Below are 21,558 nucleotides of genomic sequence, written 5' to 3'. Positions count from 1 at the left end.
TATGTTACCCCTCCCACCTTCCCTCTCCCCATTGGTAAACACTAGTTTGTTCTCTAGATCAGTGAGTCTGCGTCTGTTTTGTTATCTTCACTAGTTTATTGTATTTTTTAGATTCCACATATAAGTGATATCATATAGTATTTGTCTTTCTCTGTCTGACTTACTTCACGTAGCATAATGCCTCCAAGTCCATCCATGTTGCTGCAAATGGCAAAATTTCATTCTTTTTTATGGCTAAGGAGTGTATTTTTATGGCTGAAGAGTGTATTTTATGGCTGAGGAGTATATACATTGTATATGTATACCACAGCTTCTTTATCCATTCATCTGTTGATGGACACTTCAGTTGCTTCCGTATCTTGGCAATTGTAAATATATGCTGCTATGAACATTGGGGTGCATGTTATCTTTTCAAATTAGTGTTTTTGTTCTTTTGGGATATGTAACCAGGAGTGGAATTGCTAGCTCATATGGTAGTTCTATTTTTAGTTTTTTAAGAAACCTCCATACTGTTTTCCACAGTGGCTGCACCAGTTTACATTCCCACCACATTTGTTATTTGTGGTCTTTTTGATGATAGCCATTTTGACAGGTGTGACGTGATATCTCATTGTGGTTTTTATTTTGCATTTCCCTGATGATCAGTGATGTTGAGCATCTTTTCATGTGCCTATTGGCCATCTGCATTTCCTCTTTGGAGAAATGCCTATTCAGTTCTTCAGCCCATTTCCTTCTGGTTGGTTGTTTTTTTTTGATGTTGAGTTGTATGAGCTGTTTATATATGTTGTATATTAACCACTTAGCAGTCACGTAATTTGCAAATTTTTTCTCCCACTCATTAGGTCGTCTTTTCATTTTGTCAATGGTTTCCTTTGCTGTGCAAAAGCTTTTAAGCTTGATTAGGTCCCATGTGTTTATTTTCATTTTTATTTCCTTTCCTTTAGGAGACAGATCCAAAAAAATATTGCTGCGATTTATGTCAAAGAGAGTTCTGCCTACGTTTTTCTCTAGGAGTTATATAGTATCTGGTGTTTCATTTAGGTCTTTAACCCATTTTGAGTTTATTTTTGTATATGGTATTAGAGAATGAAGAGACTGTCTTTTCTCCATTGTATGTCTTGCCTTCTTTGTCACAGGTTAATTGACCATAAGTATATGAGTTTATTTCTGGGCTTTCTATTCTATTCCATTTATCTACGTGTCTGTTTTTACATCATTACTATAGTGTTTTGATGACTGTGGCTTTGTAGTATAGCCTGCAGTCAGGGAACATGGTACCTCCAGCTCTGTGATTTTTTCTCAAGATTGTTTTGGCTACTCAGGGTCTTTTGCATTTCCATACAAATTTTAAAATTATTTGTTGAAGAATAAAAACCATAACGATCATCTCAATAGATGCAGAAAACGCTTTTAACAAAATTCAATATCCATTTTTGATAAAAACTCTCTAGGAAGCGGGCATAGCGGGAACTTACCTTAATATAATAAAGGCCATATATGACAAACCTGCACCTAAGCTCATACTCAATGATGAAAAGCTGAAAGCATTTCCTCTGAGGTCGGGAACCAGACAAGGATGTCCATTCTTGCCACTTTTATTCAACATAGTTTTGGAAGTCCTAGCCACAGCAATCAGACAGAAAAAGGAATCCAAATTGAAAAGCAATATGTGACAAAACTGTCACTCTTTGCAGATGACATACTACTACCCATAGAAAATCCTAAAGATGCCACCAGAAAACTACTACAGCTCATCAATGAATTCGGTAAAGTTGTGGGATACAAAGTTAATACACAGAAATCTGTTGCATTTCTCTACACTAACAGCGAATTAGCAGAAGGAGAAATTAAGGAAACAATTCCATCAAAAAGAATAAAATGCCTAGTAATAAACCTGTGTAAGAAGTTAAAAGACCTGTACTCAGAAAACTCTAACTTACTGATGAAAGAAATAGAAGACGACACCAACAGATGGAAAGATACACTACGTCCTTGGATTGGAAGAATTAATATTGTTAAAATGAACATACTACCCAAGGCAATCTACAGATTCAATGCAATCTGTAGCAAAAATACCAATGGCATTTTTCATGGAACTAGAATAGTTTCTTTTCGTGGAGCATTCTTTCTACCCGAATTTCATGATAATGGTTTCATTATTATTAGCCTAAAAGTAAACCATAACTCTAGAATTAAACATTATGTAACACAAGAACCCTGCAGTTGTGTAAATCTAAACAAAGCGACTACTTTACTCATTCATAAATTCTATATAAATATCATATTCTGCCAGTTGTTAACTTTCAATTCTATCTGATTATAAAAGTTACACTTGTTATTTTCCAGAACTAGCTGTTCTGTTTATTTATTGTAAAGATATATTTTAAAGGTGAATTGATGAAGCCTAAAAGTTAACTGCTTGTCTCGTCTGATACTTGTCTGCAGGGGGTTTTATAGGCACACAACCTGGGCTATCACATGGAATTTGCACGTGGAGGGGCCCAGGGCTTGGTTTAATGCTCCACTGTCACCATCTTCAAATTCTTAACAATTTTAGAGCAAAAGGTCCTGCATTTTCATTTTTCACTGGGCTCCATAAATTATGTAGCCAGTCCTGTCTGGCTGTAAGTTACATGAAAGAAGTTCCATTGAATGACAGTTGTAAAAAGGTGGCAGTCACTTTGGATTTTGGTTAATGTTCTGCAAAGGTGGCCATGGTCCTTTTCACAAAACAAAGGTATGCAGTAAAGTTCTTGAATATATAAGTAATTCATGACTCTCTGGGAAATAAATCTACGGTGAAACACACCATTTTTTTTTTTTAACATCTTTATTGGAGTATAATTGCTTTACAATGGTGTGTTAGTTTCTGCTTTATAACAAAGTGAATCAGTTATACATATACATATGTTCCCACATCTCTTCCCTCTTGCGTCTCCCTCCCTCCCACCCTCCCCATCCCACCCCTCTAGGTGGTCACAAAGCACAGAGCTGATCTCCCTGTGCTATGCGGCTGCTTCCCACTAACTATTTTACGTTTGGTAGTGTATATATGTCCATGCCACTCTCTCACTTTGTCACAGCTTACCCTTCCCCCTCCCCATATCCTCAAGTCCATTCTCTAGTAGGTCTGTGTCTTTATTCCTGTCTTAAGTGGGAGACGGAGGGAGGGATAAGTTTGCAAAGAAGACTTAAACTGTTAAATAACAACACTTAGGGGTTAGTCTTAACAGAGATTTTCGTCAGTGGTTCCCTAACAAAAGATCCCCTGAAGTGTATCGCTTGATTCCTTCTTTCACTCTGAAATGTCAACAGATTCGTCCCTTTGCAGGATGGAGAGGCAGAGTCAGGTTGAGGCTAAGCTTAACACCTAAACTAATACCATTTAGAGAGATTCAAGTGTGGTCAGGCTGTTATTTGTTGTTGCTGTTATTGCTTTTTTAGCTATCACTAGTTTCATATATATTCTTCTTTGTGTTCCACCATTCTGATATGAATGATATCTGTAATAGAAGCAGAGTGCAGTGATTAAGACCATGAATTTTGGGTCACCTTCTGACCTGTAATGGGACCCTGAGCACTTACTTAATCTCCCTTTGCCTCAGTACCTAATTGACAAGGTTTATAGAAACATGTTAGTATTTTTAAAACCTCTTAAAAAAATCATAGCACATAGTAATGTTATGTAAGCTTTTGCTAAATAAATTAATAAAAATTTATAAAACCCAATAATTTTTAAATAGACTCTGAAAGTGGACCAGGCTATCAATGCAAAAAATTATAGAACATATAAAAATTTGTATATGATAAAAAACACGCATCACAATCTAATAGGGAAGAGATGAGTTATAAGATATTCTTTACATTTTATAGATTAAATAGGTTATCTATGGAGAAAATATGATGATAGAGCCTCAGTTTATAACACACACTAAAATAAATTACAGTAAAGAGTTAAATGCAAATTAAGACACCTAGAAGAAGACATAAGCAAATGTTTAATAGATTTATGGAGGGAAATGAACTGCCTATACAATAAATAAATAAACAAGAAGAGGAAGTAAAAATGAGAGAAAAGAAAATATTTTTATTTTTGTGAACATAGACCTTTACAATTTCCAGAAATGAAAATATTATATTATAGTAAGAAAATAATTATTACAATTAGAAGAGTTAATAAATTAATATCCATAATGTTTAAAAACTCTTACAAACCAAGATAAGCCACATGTTAAAAAATTATGAAACACAGGGCTTCCCTGGTGGCGCAGTGGTTGAGAGTCCGCCTGCCGATGCAGGGGACACGGGTTTGTGCCCCGGTCTGGGAAGATCCCACATGCCGCTGAGCGGCTGGGCCTGTGAGCCATGGCGGCTGAGCCTGCATGTCCGGAGCCTGTGCTCTGCAACGGGAGAGGCCACGACAGTGAGAGGCCTGCATACCGCAAAAAAAAAAAAAATGAAACACATTATATTTATCAGAAATTTTTGGTTGCATATTATTAGAAATAAGAATCTAGATGAGCAAAAACCAAAAAAAAATCCCCACAAATTTCTTGGCTCTTCTTATTGTAAGGATGCCATTCTGGTAATGGATTTTACCAGATTGTACTGATAACATTTTTTCCAATGCTGGCCATGCAAATTTTTCTCTGAATGCAGGCAGGAAATATAAATTAATAAAAATAACAACCTTGGGTCCCTAAGGCCCCTGAGCACAGAGGGGCCAGTGCTTTTGAATAGTCATGAAAAACGTAACAGGTTTCACCTGAGAATATTTACATATTCAATATAGGTTAATTAGCACAACTGTGCTTAAAAGAGCTGCAGGCATTTCTATTTTAATGGTAGATCATCTTCCTTCAAAAATAAAAATCATAAACAGCAACAAAAAACATAAAAGAGTAATGGAGGTGCACTATGTTATTATTAGTAAGGGAAACAGGATATTTCCGTATCACCAATTAAGCACTGAACAGCTTGTAAAGGACTGAAGCCAACTGCTCTGGTAACTGGCTTGATCACGTGTGTGTGTGTGTGTACGCATTTCCTGTATCAGTGCAGAGCCAACATTTTCTAACCAAATTATTTCATTTACAAAAAGCAGTACAGTGAAACAATATACCGTGCTAAGACATCAAGTTGAAATGTCCCCTAATAGATAGCTTCAATAATTTGTCTTCGCTCCAAAATAATTACTTCATGTTTTGAGGTGTACAGTTTGAGTATGGTTAACATATTGTTGACCTTGGCCTCACAGGATAACTTACGGGGGCACCCCAGGAGGCCCTTTGTATAGTTTCTGTTTATTTTTAGCAAGAAAATGTCCTCTTGGTGTTTATTGGACTGTTCCTTTTGCCTGTCAAATGATTTCATGTGGAATAATCTCCTATGTAACTCTTCAAATAATAAAATAAGCTATAGATGCATAAGGGACTTCCCTATAGAACCCTAGAGATAAGGCGATCACTCATCCAAATCTTTTTGCTCTCCTTCAGTGAATTTCCCCAGCACCTGTTTTAAAGGCCGATTACATCACTCCATGAGGCTGTCTCTGACTGATAAAGGAGTAGTTAGCAAAGAGGAAATCCTCAGTCGCCATGTTTCTTCATTAAAAATATCCTTTCTCTTTCTGTATTTAGTTGCAGGAGAAGGGTTAGAAACTTCCATATGATCAAAAAGCAAAATGATTCATCTCTCACTAAAGAATGCCCCTTCGCACCAAGATGTGACTTTTACTTCAGCTGGGAACACTGATTTGGGTCTCACCAAAAATACTACATTTTATGCTCTTTTAAAAAGATCCACAAATATTTGTAAATGATAGCGTTAAAGATTCTAATAGAAGATATGAGGCATTTTGATGCAGGAGGAGTTTGGGCTTGTTGCAACACTAAACTTTGAGGAGGGCCCCACCATGGAGACAACACAACCTTCCCAGGTGCTCTTCTTCTGAATACTGTAATGACAGCACAGGTGGCATTCTCCCACTCTCATTTTTTAGAAAGAATCTAGACTGTGGAGACCTACCAGATTTTCTGTACTCCATCCTGACAGTGCCCATATATAGAAAATAAGGAGCTTTTTATAGCCTTCCAAGATACTTAAAATCCTAGCAATGGCATTTTGCCCAAGTGGTTTCCCAAAGGTGCGCTGTCAGCCAGGAACGTTTATCGTTCCCAGTGTTGCGCAGGCTGGACAGTCTGGCTTTGCAGCCTTTCATCCCCTGGAACTGTTCATGGCCAGAGGAGTTCTTCCTGCCAAATTATAAATGAAGCTGTATCTTCTCTCCCTGGACTCCTGGCCCTTTCCCATCAGTTATGGTCTCCTGACCACACAGCTTATGTCTTGAAGTTTAAATCTTGATTTAAAAATCTCATTAGGTTTTTCTTGTCTCAACATGTTTGTTCGGGTCCCCTCTACCAGACAGAGTGTACTCTCCAAGTTCTAATTCCCATGTGTTCTGTGTGCCGGTGATTGTGAATGAAAAGGAAACAGCAAACATGCTGGAATTCTTGAAAAATTCAACAATGAATACTAGTATATATCCTATAAGGAATATGATCAGTTAAGACAAGTAATTTTTCAATATTTTTTCCCACATCTTTATTGGAGTATAATTGCTTTACAATGGTGTATTCGTTTCCACTGTATAACAAAGTGAATCACTATATATATACATGTATCCACATTTCTCCCCCCTCCTGCGTCTCCCTCCCACCCTCCCTATCCCACCCCTCTAGGTGGTCACAAAGCACCGAGCTGATCTCCCTGTGCTATGTGGCTGCTTCCCACTAGCTATCTATTTTACATTTGGTAGTGTATATATGTCCGTGCCACTCTCTCACTTCGTCCCAGCTTACCCTTCCCCCTCCCCGTGTCCTCAAGTCCATTCTCTACGTCTGCGTCTTAATTCCTGTCCTGCTCCTAAGTTCTTCAGAACCATTTACTTTTCTTAGATTCCATATACATGTGTTAACATACGGTATTGGTTTTTCTCTTTCTGACTTACTTCACTCTCTATGACAGAGTCTAGGTCCACCTCACTACAAATAACTCAGTTTTGTTTCTTTTTATGGCTGATTAATATTCCATTGTATATATGTGCCACATCTTTATCCATTCATCTGTCGACGGACACTTAGCTTGCTTCCATGTCCTGGCTATTGTAAATAGTGCTGCAATGAACTTGTGGTACATGGCTCTTTTTGAATTATGTTTTTTTCAGGGTATATGCCCAGTAGTGGGATTGCTGGGTCATATGGTAATTCTATTTTCAGCTTTTTAAGGAACCTCCATACTGTTCTCCATAGTGGCTGTATCAATTTACATTCCCGCCAACAGTGCAAGAGGGTTCCCTTTCCTCCACACCCTCTCCAGCATTTATTGTTTGTAGATATTTTGATGATGGCTATTCTGACTGGTGTTAGGTGACACCTCATTGTAGTTTTGATTTGCATCTCTCTAATGATTAGTGATGTTGAGCATCCTTTCATGTGTTTGTTGGCAATATGTATAGCTTCTTTGGAGAAATGTGTATTTAGGTCTTCTGTCCATTTTTGGATTGGGTTGTTTGTTTTTTGATGTTGAGCTGCATGAGCTGCTTGTGTATTTTGGAGATAATCCTTTGTCAGTTGCTGGGTTTGCAAATATTTTCTCCCATTCTGAGGGTTGTCTTTTTGTCTTATTTATGGTTTCCTTTGCTGTGCAAAAGCTCTTAAGTTTCATTAGGTCCCATTTGTTTATTTTTTATTTCCATTTCTCTAGAAGGTGGTTCAAAAAGGATCTTGCTGTGATTTATAACAAAGAGTGTTCTGCCTATGTTTTCCTTTAAGAGTTTTATAGTGTCTAGCTTTACATTTAGGTCTTTAATCCATTTTGAGTTTACTTTTGTGTATGGTGTTAGGGAGTGTTCTAATTTCATTCTTTTACATGTAGCTGTCAAGTTTTCCCAGCACCACTTATTGAAGAGGCTGTCTTTTCTCCATTGTATATTCTTGCCTCCTTTATCAAAGATAAGGTGACCATATGTGCATGGGTTTATCTCTGGGCTTTCTATCCTGTTCCATTGACCTATATTTCTGTTTTTGTGCCAGTACCATACTGTCTTGATTACTGTAGCTTTGTAGTATAGTCTGAAGTCAGGCAGCCTGATTCCTCCAGCTCCATTTTTCTTTCTCAAGATTGCTTTGGCTATTCGGGGTTTTTGTGTTTCCATACAAATTGTGAAATTTTTTGTTCTAGTTCTGTGAAAAATGCCATTGGTAGTTTGATAGGGATTGCATTGAATCTGCAGATTGCTTTGGGTCATATAGTCACTTTCACAGTGTTGATTCTTCCAATCCACGAACAGGGTATTTCTCTCCATCTGTTTGTATCATCTTTAATTTCTTTCATCTGTGTCTTACAGTTTTTTGCATACAGGTCTTTTGTCTCCTTAGGTAGGTTTATTCCTAGGTATTTTATTCTTTTTGTTGCAAAGATAAATGAGAGTGTTTCCTTAATTTCTCTTTCAGAGTTTTCATCATTAGTGTATAGAAATGCAAGACATTTCTGTGCATTAGTTTTGTATCCTGCTACTCTACCAAATTCATTGATTAGCTCTAGTAGTTTTCTGGTGGCATCTTTAGCATTCTCTATGTATAGTATCATGTCATCTGCAAACAGTGACAGTTTTACTTCTTCTTTTCCAATTTGGATTCCTTTGCCTTTTCTTCTCTGATTACTGTGGCTAAAACTTCCAAACTATGTTGAATAATAGTGGTGAGAGTGGGCGACCTTGTCTTGTTCCTGATCTTAGTGGAAATGGTTTCAGGTTTTCACCATTGAGCATGATGTTGGCTGTGGGTTTGTCATATATGGCGTTTATTATGTTGAGGTAAGTTCCCTCTATGCCTAGTGTCTGGAGAGTTTTTATCATAAATGGATGTTGAATTTTGTCGAAAGCTTTTTCTGCATCTATTGAGATGATCATATGGTTTTTATTCTTCAATTTGTTAATATGGTGTGTCACATTGATTGATGTGCATATATTGAAGAATCCTTGCATCCCTTGGATAAATCCCACTTGATCATGGTGTATGATCCTTTTAATGTGCTGCTGGATTCTGTTTGTTAGTATTTTGTTGAGGATTTTTGCATCTATATTCATTAGTGATATTGGCCTGTAGTTTTCTTTTTTTGTGACATCTTTGTCTGGTTTTGGTCCATCTCCTTTAAATACTTCAAAATTTAATCATTAAAAGTTGAAAAATCATTACTAATGTGTCACTTTCTCCTTCTGAGATTTTTTTTTTCTCCCATATGTTCAATATAACTGTAATAGTTCTCACTTTTTCCTACCTTTTATTCAAAGCTCAGTTAAAAAGCCATCACCCTCAGGATAACTTTTCTGATGTTGGAAATGATTATCTACTTTGAAAATCTATGTATGTAAAAGATTTTGCTTGTAACTGGATCTTAAATATATTTAGGCAGTATTGAGGTAGATCTGTCTTTAGTTTCTCAGTAGGCCATATGTTTGAGTATCAGTTAAGATTTAACTCAGCTGTACATAGGGGAAAACCAAAACAAGTGGCTTACATCCAAAGGTACATATTAAAGGGTAGAAAGGTGACTTTACAGTTGTCAGGAATCCAGATTCCTTCTGCTGCTGCACAGTCCATGCCACAAGACTCCCATTCTCAAGATGGCCTGACTATTCAAGATGCTTCTGAATTTCTAAGCATGGCATTTGTGTTACAGAAATGAAGAAGAGGAGAGACAGGAGGCACACCATAACATCCACGGCAAGATGGATATACCTGACATAAAAGAACGTGATAAGGTTGAAAGTCAATATGTGGAAAGAGATATATCAGACAAATACTATTGCAGTTATATTTACATCAGATGAAATAGACCTGAGTACAAAAAACTACTAGAAATAAAGAGGATTACCACATAAAAATATAATTTTAATTTTAAATCCTTCTGGAGTATATGGCAGTTTAAACTTGTTATACCCCAAACAATATAGCCGCAAAAAAACATATATATTTAATAAAAATTGTCAGAATTACATGAGAAATATACCAATCCATGCAATCCACAATCATAATGGGAGGTTTTAACCTAACTTTCTCAGTAACTGGTAGACAAAGGGGTAAATGATTAATAAAATGATTGAACATATGAACAACATGATCTACAAGCTTGAACTAAAGGATATGCATACAACATCTGCAGAATGCACAATCTTTTAAAACACAGACCCAAGAGACCTATGAAAATTAAATCCATATTGGGCCAATAAAGAAAAATATCAAGAAATTTAAGAGATTGTGTTCTTGGACCACAATATCAGTATGTTAGAAAGCAACACAAGAGATAGTTACAAAAGCTCCATCTGTTTGGAAATTTCCAAAATACAGCTAAATAACCCTTGGATCAGAGAAGAAATTATAATCCAAATAATAGAATATTTAGAACTGAATAAGAATGAAAATACCACATAATTATATGTATGGGATGCAAGTTGAACATTATTTATAGATAAATGCACAGCATTACATGCTTTTATGAGAAAGGAAGAAAGCCTAAAAATTAGGTATCAGATCTTGCATCTTATAAGTTAAAAAGAATAACAAAATAGTAAATTCAAAGAAATTAAAAGGATGGAGAGAACAAAAGATAAGAGGAAAATCAATGAAATAGAAAGTAAGATACAATAGACAGGAACAACGAAGCCAAGTGTTGGTTATCCTAAAGTCTAATAAAATAGAGAAACCCATGATGAAATTAATCAAGAAAAAAGTAACAGAACTATAAATATAGAAAAGAGTAAAAATAATAAGAGAATATTATAAACAAACTACAAATTTGAAAACGTCAATGAAATGTGTAAGTTCTTATAAAGACATAACGTAACTGGATCAAGAAGTAGAAACCAGATTACTCCTATATCCATTAACAAAAATCCAATATTGTTAATCTTCTTACTGAGAACTTCAGGCCTAAGAGTTTTACTGGCAAGTTCAACTAAATATGTAAAGAATTGGATAATTCCATTCTTATATAATCTCTTTCACAGAATAAAGAGGAAGATGGAACAATCCGTAATTTCATTTTATGATGCTAGCATAGCATCCATTCCATAACCTGATAAGAAAAGTGTGAGAAAGGAAAAATATTACTTCTGAATTTAGTTGCATAGATTATATAAATTCTAAACATAGGATTAGCACATTGAATTCAGCAATATATAAATACCTTGATACATCATGACCAACTTGCATTTATCCCAGCATTGGGAGGTTTGTTTAACATTAGCAAATCAATTAATGTAAATTAATCATGTTAATGAATTAAAAAGTTGTGGGAAAAACACGTGATAAAATTTGGCATCCCTTCTTGCTGAAACCTCTAACAAACTAGAAATAGAAGCTGTAGAAGTTTTTTGTTGCTCCGCTGCGCATGGTTTCTGATTCTATGATTTCGGCGCAGCGTGTATTTTTATCCTACCTCAAGCATTTGGCTGGGCAATTCTCTGCTTTCCTGCTTCAGAGCTTTCTCTAGAAGGCACAAAGGCCCTTCGTCTTTACACAGACAGCTCAGAAAAGCTAAGCAGTTGATGCACAACGCAACACTCAACCAAAGGGTTTGAGAACTCTTAGACAAATGTATAAGTGGTGCAAATAACTAATAGACTGACTATGATATGACACTCTCAGATGAAGGCTGACATCATCAGCTGGGCATCAGAAATGTGGAAAAATAAGTTCTGAATCGGCAAAGGGAAATTTAATACCATACTTATACCCATAGAGTTGAGTCTAATGTTTTGAAACTCAAAAGGGACAATTCCAATCATTCTCCTCCTTGGAGAGAATATGGATCTGATGTTTGTTCTTGAACTCTGAGTGGATTATAGCAGAAGGGGAAATTGTCAATCAGGATTAACCACACTTTTCTTCTTTTCATATAAAGTGAAAGTAAATAATAATAACATAACCTAGACTTGTTTGTGTGTTTAGCATTAGGTAACTACATCAGTGCTCCTCAGTAGACCTGACGTAGGTCAGACATTAAGATTCTGAATTCCTCATCATTGAATGCACAAGCTTTTCAGTGATTTAATTAATTAAAAAAAACAAGATTAGATATTAGAAAATGAAAACAAAGCAAAACCAAAGAAAACCTTCTGAAAACATTAAAGAACTCATGAATAACATAGGCCATTTCCCTTCCCCAGGACAGGAAGGTAGTTTTGTACTGTGTCTTATGCCAAGGCATATGATTTTTTATAGTGACAAATCTCATCAGGCTATTAATAATGAAGTTACCTACCTCAGAGCACATTGTCCTTCCCTGTTACTAGGCTGGAAAGGTCAGAGTGAACTAATGAAGTTAGATACAGATTATGTTTCAAGCAGACACAAGCATCTTAAGAGCACTATATAAGCATGAAAGACAACTCACTATGGGTTGCATGATCATTTTACTGGTCTTTGAAAGGTGACATGAACTATATATAATCTTAGAGCTTAGAGTCTACATTTTGATAGTGATGCATTAATTAGTCTCCCCACCCATTGCATCCTTTTATCTAGTCACCTGATGGCATTCTGAGTCACCAGTTTCTTTTTGTGAAAGATTTAAGCCCAAGTAAATTACTCCTCTTCCATCAGTACTACCTTTACTGTCAGAGTGAAATTTTGAATGAAAGATTTGGAAGTGTGTTTTCCCAGCCAAGAATAGTTTCAAATATTAAATAGAACTTTTTAAATGTATCTTAATTATATTTTCAGTTTCCTCCATGATACAACTTATTTCCTCTTCTATGCCTCCGATGAACGAAATAATTTATCTTGGCATTGGGGTTAAATTTTTAGGAAGTTGATATAATGATACGGCATCTTGGTCTGGATATGGGTTAGGGGATATCTGTCCTCATTGATTCTCTTTGATCCATGGTTGTTGATCAAAACAGGAAGCTGCCGAGTTATTGTTTCCCATGAGGTTTCTTCCTTTTTCTCTTTTATGCTCTTGTCATTCTTGCTCCTGTGTGATGCTTGAGCATGGGGCACTCCCTGAGCTGCAAAGCTTTCCACTTAGATGTGCCATGTAACCATACTGCTCCGGGGGCTTCCTGGGGCTCTAGTTCAGAAATAGCATATGCATTCTCTCTTCTTGGGATTTCACTAACCAATACCCTCCTCACATTTAATGTGGGGGTCAGAGCACAGGACCATCCTTTCCCAGAGGCTCACCTATGTCTACACACCAATTTCTCTGAGCTTAGAGCAGGGCAACTGTGGCCTGAATGGGGTTAGCTCAGGGAAAACAGGGCCAGGGGAAAAATAAACACTAAGGACATTTGTGGTGAATAATTAAATAAAGTCTATCTTTCTATGCATACAATTTTATACACTACATTTTTGTTACAAAATATGACTGAAATCCTCCTAGGTGCCAAAATTAGTCTAGATGCTGGGAGTATGAGGTGAGCATAACAGACATGCTTCCTTCCCTCATGAAGTTTACAGTGCAACAGAAGACAGATAGTAATCATTCAACCTCAAAATTAATCATCAAAAATGGTGACTCAGCCACATGGGCCAGCTCGTACTTTGACTATTGTATACATTTATGCCAAATGAATCAGACAAAATGGCAGTAATTAATCTGAGCAGATATGTTAATTTTGGGGGTAAACTCTGATGGAAGATTCTCTCTCTCTCTTCCCCTCTCCTATTCCCTCTCCTGCCCCCCCCCCACAAACACAAACATCTGTTTGTGGACTCAGCGAAACACACCTGGACTCAGAGAAACAGAAGATCAACTAGTTATAAGTAGATGTGAAATGTCTTCAACCTTTGATTCTGAAAATTAGCACTGAGATATTAAAAACTAAAGAAAAACCCACAAATTTCCTTAGAATATTGAAGCTTTCCCATGCAAGCACAATTATAATTTTATTCTCTTTTAGGTGCAAGTGTAGATATAAGACTCCTGGAAACTTTCCAAACAACTAGAGTTGAGGGTACTGCAGATTTTATATACAAGGATTAGTTGGTTTAGAATGCAGTGACATTTTAGAGCTTTTGCAATCTGTATTAAGTACTGAATTAAATCAGAAATTTTGCAAATCAGCTGCCTTATCAAGACTGTTTTGAAGTCTTCTTGGTCTCCTGCTGGGCCAGGATTACGTTTCAGCACAGAAAAGGTTTATTTTGGATTTATTTCTAATAGGAAATATAATTCAGTTCACAGTTTCAATGTATAGGACAAAAATATTTATTAGCTAAGTTTAAAATGTTTGAGGGTAGCATAGTGATTTTGAGATCCTCTGATAAAAGAATAAGTTAGACAGTATGAAGTTTGCTTGAGATAACTTATAGAAACACCTTTAGTTTCTCCCAAACTACGTTTTCTTCTGTTATTCTATATGTGCATTTTAATGACAATTATTGATTTACTGGCCAAATAGGCAGATTAAAAAGTAACTGGAAAATAATGGAGGAAGTTTTTCTGAAAATATTATAAGCAATGCTTAGAATATCTGTGCCTGTGGTGTTAGTGTTCATAGTTGTTCAGTGGAAAGAGTAAAAACTGATGAGATCTCCTTCCTGAAATCCCATTTTAATTAATTCTTTTTGCTTTATGCAGAGCACGCATTTTTAATGGAACCAGCATCAGGTTTCACTTGAGACTTAAAATTTCTAACCTATTTCTAAATAATCTCCTTTCATTTGATCGCACATCTGGTATCTTCCTCCCGAGACTCCCTCCACTGTCCTCACATTTCACCAGGACCAGAGTTTAGCTCACTCTGAGAAACCCCAGGCCACACCTGTGTCATCACTCTGAGAGGAATGGAAGGACCCAGAGCCTAGGCCAGCCATGGAATAAAATGTGCATCTTGGAGGAAAATTAAGAATTCACTTTGGGAATAAATAATTCATTGTCAAGAAAACTCTTTCTCTGATACACCTAGTCAACACTCGCAGCACCTAATGTTCCTTACACTCTCTTCATTTAACACTGTCTAGTTGATGAGTCCAGTAATCATCACTTTTAGTCTGGTCATTCCTTGTGTACTGTGGGGGCTTGCCAAGGGCTAAAGAAGAGGGAGAAGTGGCAATTTCTATGATGGGATATTTAAAAATATACATAATCGTGTTATACATACAATTAACTATAAATAGTTATCTTGCAGTTTTTTCCTTGTAGTTGATTTCTAGACTCATAGTGTTGTGGTCGGAAAATTTGTGGGGAGAGGCAACATAGGTGGGAGAGCGGACGATACAGACTAGTGAGTGTCAGATAGGCTACAAGGATGTATTGTACAACACAGGAAATATAGCCAGTATTTTGTAATAATTGTAAATGGAGTGTAACCTTTAAAAATTATATAAAAATTTTAAAAAGTTTAAAATAGTTTTCACAATAGCAAATCTAGTCAAATGACCATGCCCACAATCTTTTCTTCCTCCACATACATTCTTGAGATTTCCCTTTCTGTTTCTTTTTCACTTAAAAATGAAATATTATACACCCTTTTGATATTTCAAGGCTGCGGGTTTGCGTTATCAGAGAAGGGGCAAAATAAAAACAAAAAGAACTGATTGTAGAGACTACTTATCCACAAAACTGCATGGCAAAAGTCTTTAGTCATTCAAGTTTTATTTTTGAAAAAGAAAAATAAGTATTATACCTATGAAACTCTTAGGGAAGTCTAGAAAGGAAAAAACCACAAAAATGACATAAATTTCAACTTTGGTAGAGGAAATATGATTCTATTCAGTTATCTAAATCAACCTCCCTGTTAACAACCCAGGTTCTTGGACTCTGTAATCAGTCGAAATTGATAAGAGGCTAGACAAGAAATTCAAGCAAGGCTTTACTGGGACTCGTGCCGCAGCGCGCGAAAACAAGTAACAGGTTCCCTTCCTCGCTCCTTGAGGGGGGCGAGCTGGTTTCTTAGATGGGGTGAAGGTGGGGGCAGGTCCAGGGGTCAGGCTGGAGGGGTGGCTGAGGTGGACTGCCCATCCCCTGGGGGGTGCTGTGTGCAGGGCGCATGCACGGTACCCTGCTTTTGCTCCAGACTCCTCAGAAGTGGCCGTTGGGATTTTGGTCTTTGTGTATCTTGTTCATAATTGCCCCAACTGCACGTGCACACAGTTATTTTTAGTCCCTTATGCTTTCTTTGTATCTGGTTGCTCAGGGAGAAGTTTGTCCAGGTCCAAGCGCTGCAGTAGAGGTCCCAGGTCCCAGGTTTTAGGTCCCAGCCCGTCTCATCCCCACTCTGGCTGATTTTCCCCACCCTACCCCCAATAATACAAAATAGAAATCTATACTTCAAGAAGATAAGCAAAGAAAACTAAATTGGATTAATTTTAATTAGTGTTTATTACATCATGTTAATTTTAAATACATGAAGCTTCTGAGCAAATATATTTTGTATCATATATGTACCTTACATAATAAATGTTTTTGCATAGTAAGTGAATACTCTCATTACCACATTGCTATGGAAGTTAGCAGTATGGTCTGGGAAGAGGAGAGGTGAGTTTTGGTGCAGTCTGTGATACCCACTAGCTGTATGATCTTGGAAAAGAATGCATGGGCCTCAATTTTGTCATCTGAAAATTAAAAAATTTAAATGGATTATTTCCAAAGATCCTTCCAGTTCTAAAAGGTTATATTTTGAAATGCATGTTTGATGATTTTAACTGTTCGTGCAAATTTGCATATGTCTTTACATTGGATCATTACTTCACTTGATGCTGGATTCCTATTCAGAAAAACAAGACTCATTTATAACAGTTTCCTCAGGGAGCCTCTGAGGTTACCTACTTTACAATATGATTTTCACTTGCACATTTGGGTAAACTGGTTAGACAGTCCATGTGAACAGCTTCTATGGTTATTTCATTTAAGACTTAAGACCTGGGCAGACAGGCAGGCTGGGGTTAGGTGGGTAGTAGAGGAGGCCAGAAACAAGATGACTTAGGTGACTGATGAAGAATAAAGGATTTGGGCAAGTTTATTTGTCTTAAATCAGTAAAGCAAGGATATGTTCCAATGTCAGGATCAGTCAGCACACAAAAATGCAGGATTAAGGAACATAGATATCCCAAAAAGGGCCAAAATACATAACAGGCTAGACATGATACCATGATACGAATAGGAGTTGGCAAACTTCTGTAGAGCCACATACTAAATATTTTAGGACATACAGTCCTTGTCCCAACTGTTCAACTCTGCAGTTGTAGCACAAAAGCTATCATAGACTATATGTAAATGAGATGAATAAGCATGGCTGTGTTCTAATAAACTTAATTTACAGATACCGAATTTTTAATTTCACATAACATTTACATGTTACAAGACATGCTTCTTTTGATCTTTTCAACCACTTAAAAAGGTAAAAATCTATTCTTAGTTGGTGGGCCATACAAAAGCAGATGGCCAGCCAGATTTGGCCTGCAGGCTGTTGTTTGCCAACCCCTGATAAGAACATAACAGGCAAATCAGGGGCTTTTGAAATATGAATGAGTCTTTAATATGTTAATCTTTGTATATTACTATCAGCTAAAATTTTTGTATTTTGAATGTTGTTTTATTGCTTTCAATCATATGCTGTAATTCAAAGCAGCTCAGCAAAGTTGTACTAAACGTTAATTTAAGAAATAGGGGGCTTCCCTGGTGGCGCAGTGGTTGGGAGTCCGCCTGCCGATGCAGGGGACACGGGTTCGTGCCCCGGTCCGGGAGGATCCCGCATGCCGCGGAGCGGCTGGGTCCGTGTGCCATGGCCGCTGGGCCTGCGCGTCCGGAGCCTGTGCTCCGCAGCGGGAGAGGCCACAACAGTGAGAGGCCCGCGTAAAAAAAACAAAAACAAAAACAAAAAAAGAAATAGGGAAGGCAAGCTTTAATTACGACATGTAATATTTGTGAGATTTATTTCATCTATATTATTTGAACACATTCCATTTTTTTTAGGTTGAAATTTTCTCTTGCAATGGCTTTGCATTCTTCATTAACTTGATAATCGTATGTAGTACTTATGGTTTACTATCAATGTTCCACTCATAATCATCAACATTATTTTATAGATTTTTATAATCTCTAAAGTAATATTTGCATTTTATATATAAATGAATTGATCAAGTAAATAGTTAATGTATCCAAGATTTCATAGCTAGCCCATCAAACTGAAAGCATGTTTTTTTAAACACTCTATTACGTTGACTCAGATATCATTTTTTTCTTTAGTAAAACACAGGAAAACTTTGTTCATGTTCATATTGGCCCAAATTCTAAATTGGTAGTGAGAGCCAATCTTGTATTCTTTTGTCAGTCTTTTTGTTTTGAAGAAATGTTTTTGTAGTATTTATATGCCAATTAAAAACTAGTGAAAAAAAGAGAAAAACTAAACATTCAAAAGAGAGATTAACACAGAGTTATTTCAAGGCCACAATTAAGTAGAGAAATCGTTGTATGACTGTTTCCAGGGTCAACACATTTTTAACCATCACATCCCTATTTAATTCAATCACAATATTTTGAAGGATCTTAGTACATTTAATAAAAACTGGAAGTTCATCCATCTATCGAGTCAATCAGTAAATAGTTACTAAGCATCTACATATGCCAAACAATATGCTCTGCTTGGAAATACGATGCTGGAGAAAGATTCCCCCCACCCCCTGCCCTGTGTCCTCAGTCTCATGGAGAAGACAGAGATTTATTAAACAAGCACACAAGTATCTTGAATGCATACTATGAAGAAAAAGATAAAGGGTGCCACGGATTTGTAAAATTGTGTCCCTTATAGGACAGAGTTGGGAAAGACTTTTGAAATGAGATACAGCATGGCAGTGCTAATGGCATGAAGATCAGGGGCCAGAACTCTAGTAGCCCTCAGACTGGAGAGCATGTGGTACTTTCAAGTGCCTGAAAGGAGAGAGCAAGACAGGTAGTAGCCCAAACTCAAACCGTGGTGATAGGCAGAGGGAAGATCATGTATTTAGATGTAGAGGGCATGTTGAGAGTTTTGGCCTTCGTCCTAGGAGTTAAGGAAGTTTTAAGCAAGGGAATGAAATGATCTGATGTTCCACTTTAATCATATGGAGACTAGCGTGGAATGGGAACAAAAGTGATCTGGGGAGTCCAGTGAAAAGGGCACTGAGTGCTGATGATATTTTAAACTTAGATGGTTGCTGAAGAGAGAAAAAGAAGTAGGCAGACATTAGTGACACCATGGATGGACCTTGAGGGGATTATGCTAAATGAACTAAGTCAGATGGAGAAAGACAAATACCATATGAGTTCACTCATATATGGAATATAAATAATAAACAACAAAATAAATGAGCAAACCAAATCAAACAAAAACAAACACATAGATACAGAGAACAGTAGCAGCTACAGAAAAGAAGCGGTGGTGGTGGTGGAGGGCTAAATGGGCAAAGGGGATCAAGTACTTGGTCATGGATGGAAAATAAATTTTGGTGGCGAGCATGTTGTAGGGTATACAGAAGTAGAAATATAATGCAGTCCACAGGCAACTTATATAATATTATAAATCAATGTTACCCAAACTTAAAATTTTAAAAGTTGGGAATCTAAAAAACCAGAAGCAAAAGTTATTTTTTTTCCTGCCATAATATGAAAGTCATTTATTGAAATTATGTGGTTCTTTAGAGTCTAGATAATAACATTTTTACCACAGGAACTTTTAAAGATTTCCTTTCTTCATGTTGGTTACATGTCTTCTTTTTTCTTTTTTTTTCCTGTTGTTATTTTTTATTGTGGTAAAACATATAGAATATAAAATTCACAGTGTTAACCATTTTTAAGTGTACACTCAGTGGCATTAAGTACATTTACAAGGTTGTATAACAATCACCACTATTCCAGAACATTTTTATCAGCCCAAAGAGAAATCATGTATCCATTAAGCAATACCTTTTTCATCATCTCAAACAGAAACTATGTACCCATTAAGCAATAACTCCCTACCTACAGCCCTTGGTAACTCTATTCTACAGTATCTCATCTAAGTGGAATTGTACAATATGTGTCATTTTGTGTCTGTCTTATTTCACATAGGATAATGTTTTCAAGTTGCATCCACGTGGCAGCATGTATCAGAATTTGGTTCCTTTTTAATGGCTGAATAATATTCCATTGTGTATATACCTCATTCTGTTTATCAACTCATCTGTGGATGGACACTTGGATAGTTTCCATCTTTTGGCTGTTGTGAATAATGCTGCTAAGAACATGGTATACAAGTATCTGTTGGAGTCCCTGCATTAGATACTTTTGGATATATACTTATGAGTAGAGTTGCTAGATCATCTTTTTGTTTTTTATTTTATATTGGAGTATAGTTGATTTATAATGTTGTGTTAGTTTCAGGTATACAGCAAAGTGATTCAGTTATACATATACATGTATCTATTCTTCAAGTTATTCTCCCATATAGGTTATTACAGAATACTGAGCAGAGTTCCCTGTGCTATACAACTAGGTCCTCGGTGGTTCTCTGTTTTAAATATGGCAGTGTGTATATGTCAAACCCAACTTCTCAATCTATCCCTCCCCCAAACCCTTCCCCCCGGTAACCATATGTGTGTTCATTCTCTACGTCTGTAAGTCTGTTTCTGTTTTGTAAATAAGTTCATTTATATCATCTCTTTAGATTCCACATATAAGTGGTACCATATGATATTTGTCTTTCTCTGTCTGACTTACTTCGCTTAGTATGATAATCTCCAGGTTCCATCCATGTTGCTGCAAATGGCATTATTTCATTCTTTTTATGGCTGAGTAATATTCCATTGTATGTATCAATATTACCACATCTTCTTCATCCATTCCTCTGTCAATGGACACTTAGGTTGTTTCCACATTGTGGCTATTGTAAACAGTGCTGCAATGAACATTGGGGTGCAGGTATCCTTTTGAACCATGGTTTTCTCCAGGTATATGCCCAGGAGTGGGATTGCTGGATCATATGGTAGTTCTACTTTTAGTTTTTTAAGGAACCTCCGTACTGTTCTCCATAGTGGTTGTAACATTTACATACCCACCAATAGTATAGGAGGTTCTCTTTTCTCCACACCTTCTCCAGCATTTACTGTTTGTAGACATTTTGTTGCTGGCCATTCTGACTGGTGTGAGGTGATAATTCATTGTAGTTTTCATTTGCATTTCACTGATATTTCGTGATGTTGAGCATCTTTTCATGTGCCTTTTGTCCATCTGTATGTCTTCTTTGGAGAAATGTCTATTTAGGTCTTCTGCCCACTATTTGATTGGGTTGCTTGTTTTTTTTTGATATTAAGCTGCATGAGCTGTTTGTAAATTTGGAGACTATTGTCATGTGGGTGCATTGTTTTCAAATATTTTCTCCCATTCTGTGGATTGCCTTTTTTTTGTTTATGGTTTACTTTGCTGTGTAAAAAGCTTTTGAGTTTAATGAGGTCCCATTGTTTATTTTTGTTTTTATTTCCATTACTCCAGGAGATGGATCAAAAAAGATATTGCTGTGATTTAGGTTAAAGAGTG

The sequence above is a fragment of the Pseudorca crassidens genome, chromosome 7, assembly GCF_039906515.1.
Source record: "Pseudorca crassidens isolate mPseCra1 chromosome 7, mPseCra1.hap1, whole genome shotgun sequence".
NCBI lineage: Eukaryota > Metazoa > Chordata > Mammalia > Artiodactyla > Delphinidae > Pseudorca > Pseudorca crassidens.
The sequence above is the reverse complement of the archived record's forward strand: the minus strand, read 5'-3'. Positions refer to the sequence as shown.